The sequence below is a fragment of the Neomonachus schauinslandi genome, chromosome 2, assembly GCF_002201575.2.
Source record: "Neomonachus schauinslandi chromosome 2, ASM220157v2, whole genome shotgun sequence".
NCBI lineage: Eukaryota > Metazoa > Chordata > Mammalia > Carnivora > Phocidae > Neomonachus > Neomonachus schauinslandi.
In genome coordinates this window covers 140,532,746-140,539,247 of record NC_058404.1, presented here as the reverse complement: position 1 = coordinate 140,539,247, position 6,502 = coordinate 140,532,746, and positions in this window count along the sequence as shown.

Genomic DNA, 6,502 nt, shown 5'->3' with positions numbered 1-6,502 from the left:
TCTAGAATACTGCCTGGCACATAATAGGCACTCAGTAAATATTCATTGAATGCATAAATAAATAGGATGGAAATTTTGTTCTACTGAGCAACTCTTATGAAGAAACTGTAATACTTTTTTTTTTCTGTTTTAGACTGTCAGTTGCTTTTATTAAAATAAAATTTGGATGATGAATAAAATAAAATCACACAACAATCTAAAACACAATAGTTAGTCCAAGAATAAAAACAGTAGTGATGGAAGAGAAATCATCTAATAAAGTGGTTCTTTTCTCTGTTTGACAAATTAGAGAAGAATACAACATTTTTCAAAGGCTCGAACATGCTATATATTCCAAGAGCTTCTGAGGAAAGGAATACTTCTCAAATAAACATTGTCTAGAGGAAAACTAATCATCAATTATCAGATTAGGCTAAACAATAGAGTAGTAATTCTTCTAAATAAGAGTAATAAAACATTCTTCTGAACTATAGTATTAAGAAGGATAAAACTAAGATGAATCCATTTTTAATTGCTAGCTAGAAGTGAAAAGATTATAGAGTTTCTTTTTATTTTACTAAATGAAATCCTAAGGTTGAATAATATTAATGCTGAACATGAATTGGCTCATGCAATGTATTTGTTTCTTCATTTTTAATTAAACTTTTAATTTTGATATAATTGTCAATTCATATGCAGCTGTAAGAACGATACAGAGAGATCTCATGTATCCTTTACCCAATATCTTGTAAAACTGCCAGGATCTTGACACTGATGCAGTCTCTCTCTCTCTCTCTATATGTATATATATATACATATATATATATACACATACATATACACACACACACACACACACTTCCATTACAACAAACCCTCATGTTGTTCTTTTATAGCCATACCTACTTCCCTTTATCCCCACTCCTCCAACTCCTAGAAATCACTATGTTCTACATGTCTATGATTTTGTTATTTCCAGAATGTTATATATATATGGAATGGTTTGTTCTAGGGTTATAGTATGTAACCTTCTGGGACTGGCTTTTTTTTCACTCAGCGTAAGTCTCTGGATGTTCATAGAAGTTGTTGAGTATAAAAATAGCGCCTTCCTTTTCATTAAATAGTATTCTGTGTTACTATCACAATTAGTTTAAGCATTCACATGTAAAGAACATCAGGTTGTTTTCAGTTTGGAGCTATTATGAATAAATATTCATGCATAGGTTTTTATATGAACATAAATCTTCAGTTCTCTGGGATAAATGCTCAGGAGTGCAATTGCTAGGTTGTATAGTAGTTGCATGCTTACTTTTTAAAGAAAACTGCCAAACCGTTTTCCAGACTGGCTATACCATTTTATACTCCCACCAGCAATGTATGAGTAATCCATTTTGTATTCTTGCCAGCATTTGGTGGTGTTACTATTTTTTAATTTTAGCCATTCTGATAGGTATGCATTGATACTTCATAGTAGTTTAACTGTGCCTTTCCCTGATGGCTGATGATATTGTGTATCTTTTCACATGCATTTTTATATCCTTTTGGTGAAATGTCTGTTTATATCTTTTGCCATTTTCCAATTGGACTGTTTATATTTTCCATATTGAATTTGGAAAGTTCTTTATATATTCTAGATACAGTTCTATGTTGCATGTGTGGTTTATAAATATTTTTTTCCAGTCTGGAGCTTCTTATCTTCTCACACTCTTAACAGGGTTTTTGACAAGCAAAAATCCAACTCATCAATTTTTCTTTGATTGATCATGTTTTTGTTGTGAAATCCATGAACTCTTTGCTTAGCCCTAATATTTTATCCTACTTTTTTCTAAAAGTTTTGTAGTTTTAAGTTTTACATTTGGGGTGCCTGAGTGGCTCAGTCAGTAAAGTGTCTGTCTTTGGTTCAGGTTATGATCCTGGAGTCCCAGGATCGAGTGCCGCATCAGGCGCCCTGCTCAGTGGGTCTGCTTCTCCCTCTGACCCCCCCCATCTCATGCTTTCTCTCTCACTCTCTCTCTCTCACATAAATAAATAAAAGCTTAAAAAAATTATGCTTGAACCCAAAATCCATTTTGAGTTAATTTTTATACATGGTGTAAGACTTAACTTCTTGTATGTCCCTTTATCCTTCTTTGTTTACAATATAAGTATCTTAAATATTTCCTATGTAGAACTCCCCAGTGTTATCATTTTTGGCTTTAATCATCAATGTTAATTTAGAAAACTCAAGAGGAGAAGGGAAACCTATTGTATTTACCTATATTTTTGCTTATCATGTTCTTCTGATGTTCTAAGTTTTCTTCTTTTATTATTCCCTTTCTGTTTTGAGAACTTCCTTTAGCTCTTCTCTCAGAATGATGACAGATTCTTTTAGTTTTCCTTTATCTGAGAATTTCTTGATTTCCCCTTAATTCCTGAAGGATATTTTTGCTGGATATAGGATTCTGGATCAACAATTCTTTTCTTTCAGCTCTTAAAAGACTTCCCTCCTTTCTCTATGGTTTCTGATGAGAAATTTGTTTTCATTTGAATTATTTTTCCCCTAGAGGTAAAGTATCATTTTTCTCTGGCTGCCTTCAAATTTTGCTTCTAGTTTTCAGAAGTTTAATTTTAATGTGCTGTGGTGTGGATTTGTTTGGGCTTATTTTGTTTGGGTTTGCTCACCTTCTTGAATCTGTGGGTTTTGCCTCTTCCAAGTTTTCACTAGTTATTTCTCTAGGTTCTTTTCCAGTACCCCTTCTCCCTCCTCTCCTGATGACACAAATGTTTGATCTTTTGTTTTGATCCCACTGGTCCCTGAGATTTTGTTGACTTTTTTTTTAATAAGTTTTTTCTATGTTATTCAGGTTCTAATTTCCAATTTATGGATTCTTTCCTCTGTCCTTTCCCTTCTGCTGTTGAGTTTATCCACTGAGCTTTTTATTCTAGTTATTACATTTTTTTTACAATATTCTAAAATTGTAAAATTGCCAATTGGTTCTTTTTTATATCTTCTATTTAATTTTCAAGGTCTTCTAATTTTTTGTTTGTGTCATGTGTGTTTATAATTGCTCAATGAAGCTTTTTATCATGGCTGCCTTAGAATCTTTTTTAGATAATTCTAACATCTCTGTCACCTTAATGTTGACATCTATTGGTTGTCTTTTTTTTTCATCTGAGTTTGGGATTCACTCATTTAATGGAGGTTCATTCATTGCTGAACCTCTGAAAAAACAATATTGGTTTGAGCTCTTCTTCTTTGTTGGAGATTTTTAAAAGGAAAGTGATTTTTAAAATGAAATCTAAATATTTTTGTATTATAAGATTCTGGATCTTACTTAAACCCTTTGTTTTAATTGGCTTTCTCTGAAATCACTGAGGCAGGAGAACGGTGGACACCATGTCCATACAGGTAGGGGGAGGTAGCAGTCAATATTCCCTATTAGCCTCTGTTGTCATCTGATGGGGGCAGGCTCCTCATTAATGCTGGCAGGAGTAGGATTTTATCATCCCATATGATCTCCACTGGCATCTCACTGACAGCCTTATTCCAGCTGAGCACTTATAAAAGTCCTGACTCCCCGCTAGACTTCCTCTGACACAACCTCAGTGGTGAGAGGAAGGAGGGTCTTATGGGTGGGTGGGAATGGAAATCCAAACTCCCCATGTCATCTCCACTGACACTATAGGGAGGGCTCATTATAGGCCAGTGGGGATGAAAGTCCTGGCTCCCTAGTTGGCCTTTTCTGACACCACCTTGGGGATTGGCACCTCCTTATAGCCTGATAAGGATGGAAATCTTGGTCCCCAGTCAGCCTTTGCTAGTCTGGGTTGGGGAGAGATTACAGTATTTTCTGGTATGTTTGGTACCACAGAAAAGTAGAGAAGTTTGGAAGCAGAGAAATTAATGTCTGAAAAATTTTTTTCTTGCTAGGGTGACACTTTCTTTTGGCTTGAGAGAGTAGGCTTTTGCTGAGGCTTTTTTGTCTGTGCCCATTGGCATCATGGGTTGTTTGCTTCTTCAGCTCCAAATCTAGAATAGATGAGGCAAAAAGAAAACTCAGGGAATTCACCACCATGTTGTCCCTCAGGTGCCTAAGTCCCAAGCTGATCAGCTTTCTCTCCATCTTTCTGTCTTTTCATGTTTATTTTATATTTCAAATCCAGGGAGAAATAGGGAAATAGTAATAGAAAAAAAATATCTCTACTTTATCTTTCTGGAAATGGAAACGCATCCAATATATTTTGTTCCATAAATACGTCAAATAAATAAGTAGATAGTCATTATTGAATCTTCTGAAACAATGATACCTAGATCTCTGTTGTCCAATGCGGTAGCCACTAGCCATATGGGAATATTTAAATTTAAATAGTTAAAATTAGACAAAATAAAAATCCAGTTCTTCAGTTGCATTAGCAACATTTGGAGTGCTTAGTAATAGCCACATGTGCTTAGTGGCTCTCATATAAGACTGTGCAGATTCAGAACATTGTGAACATCTCAGAAAGTCTATTGGACAAGGGTGAACCAGACACTGAACAAAATGGTTCATGATACTACTAAATGTTGATATATATAAAAAAAAACAGGCAGGAAGAAAAATATGAGCAGATGGGTAAATAAGTGATCCTATGAATTATAGGGATAGAAAGGATGTGGGTTTATTCACAAGGCAAATTTGCAAGATGGACACCAACCTACTACCATAGTATGGATTGAATTTTAAATGATTCTAGCTGCATGGGTCCATTCCTAAGACAGTTCCTTTTTCTATGAGTTGATGCAATTTGGAACAGTAAAAGCTAATTGATACAGCAGTTGAGATTAGCATGTATTTACCCTGACATTGCATGTTATATTACATTCAGATACCATCTGATTTTGGCAAATGTTGGACACATTCACTTAACATCATTTTATTTGATAGAGGGGGTAGGTGTAGTTTATAGAATTCAGTTTTTTAAAACAATAAGCTGAAATGATATAGAGGCAACTTTAGCAAAAGAGTTTAACTTCAGGGCAGCAAAGCACAAGTAAACATAAAATACAGGCACATAAAATTAAAATGGCTAAAAATCATAAAGAGTTCAGAACTAGAGCTTCTTGTTATTTAATTTACTCAACAATTATTTGTAAAATGCATATATTTTTTAAAGATTTACTTATTTATTTTACAGAGAGAGAGAGACAGGCAGAGACAAAGAGTGCAAACACAGGGAGGGCAGAGGGAGAGGGATGTGGGAAGCAGACTCCCTGCTGAGCAGGGGAGTCCCACGATGTGGGGCTTGATCCCAGGATCCTGGGATCATGACCTGAGCCAAAACCAAGAGCCACCCTGGTGCCCTGTAAAATGCATATTATTACAGTTCAACCATTAATTTCTCAGATATGAAATTAGGCTACAGAGAAATTGGCTTTATTACTTATTGGAAACATACTTAGGCCATTTTATTGCTTCCTATTTATATCATATGGCCATCACATGTCTGTCATAGTCATACCAGTAATATCAGACCCCTAATTATTTGAAAAAATACCTTGCACTTTCTGCCTTTGTTGTTAACTTATATCTTTTCCTCATTAATACGTTGTCCATATATTTATCAGGCACCTTCAATGAGCCAGAAAATTCTAGCACCAAAGTGCATTCAGTGAACAAAACAAAGATCCCTGTCTGAATACTCACATTCTAGGTAAATAAAAATAAATACAATAAATAAATTAGAAGATGAGTACTGTGGAAAAAAGAAAAAGTAGAACAGGTTAAAGGGGAATGAGATGGGAGGTATGGGGCAGACTAAGTTTCTCTTACAGGATCCATCATCACCATCTGTTGCAATCTCAGCTCATCTCAAATGTTACCTCCTTTACAATGCCCTCCTTGATACCTGAGTTAAAATCCATCTCTCCTACTATGCTCCTTTAGCACTTCCTGTCTCTATTACAGCACTTAGCCTTCTGCCTTGTGTTAGATATGAATACATCTGTCTTTTCATTAGACTCTGCTTTCTTAATGAAGAGAACGTGCCTTATTAATCATTTTATCCCTTGCAGAGTCACACATAATGGTTGGCTTAATAAATGTTTGTTGAACAGTGAAGACTAAACTGAACACAAATTGACAAAGATCCAGATTGTTTATAAAAGGTACTCTTAATATTAGGATTCAAAAATATAAGTTACACATGTAGATATTGGGTGCTAATTCTCTGTTCACATTTACTTTCTTCCCTTCTGCTAACATCCATTGGGCTAGAGAGATAGTAATGTGTTGTTGGAGAAAGTCTTTATTTTCTGCTTTTGCTGAATTTCCAGTAGAAATACCACATATTAACATGCCCAACAAATCAAGCAAAATAGTGTCATCATCAAGAACTTAAATTTGTCTTCAGAGCATTATGCGTTGACCATAGAGCCCACTAAATTAAGTGTTTTACATTAGAATTTAGGCATATTAACTAACACTATTGTCTTTATATAACACCAGGGTTTCATATGAGAAAATATGATTTATGTGAAACTGTCAATCTTTATTTCTCTTTTTGT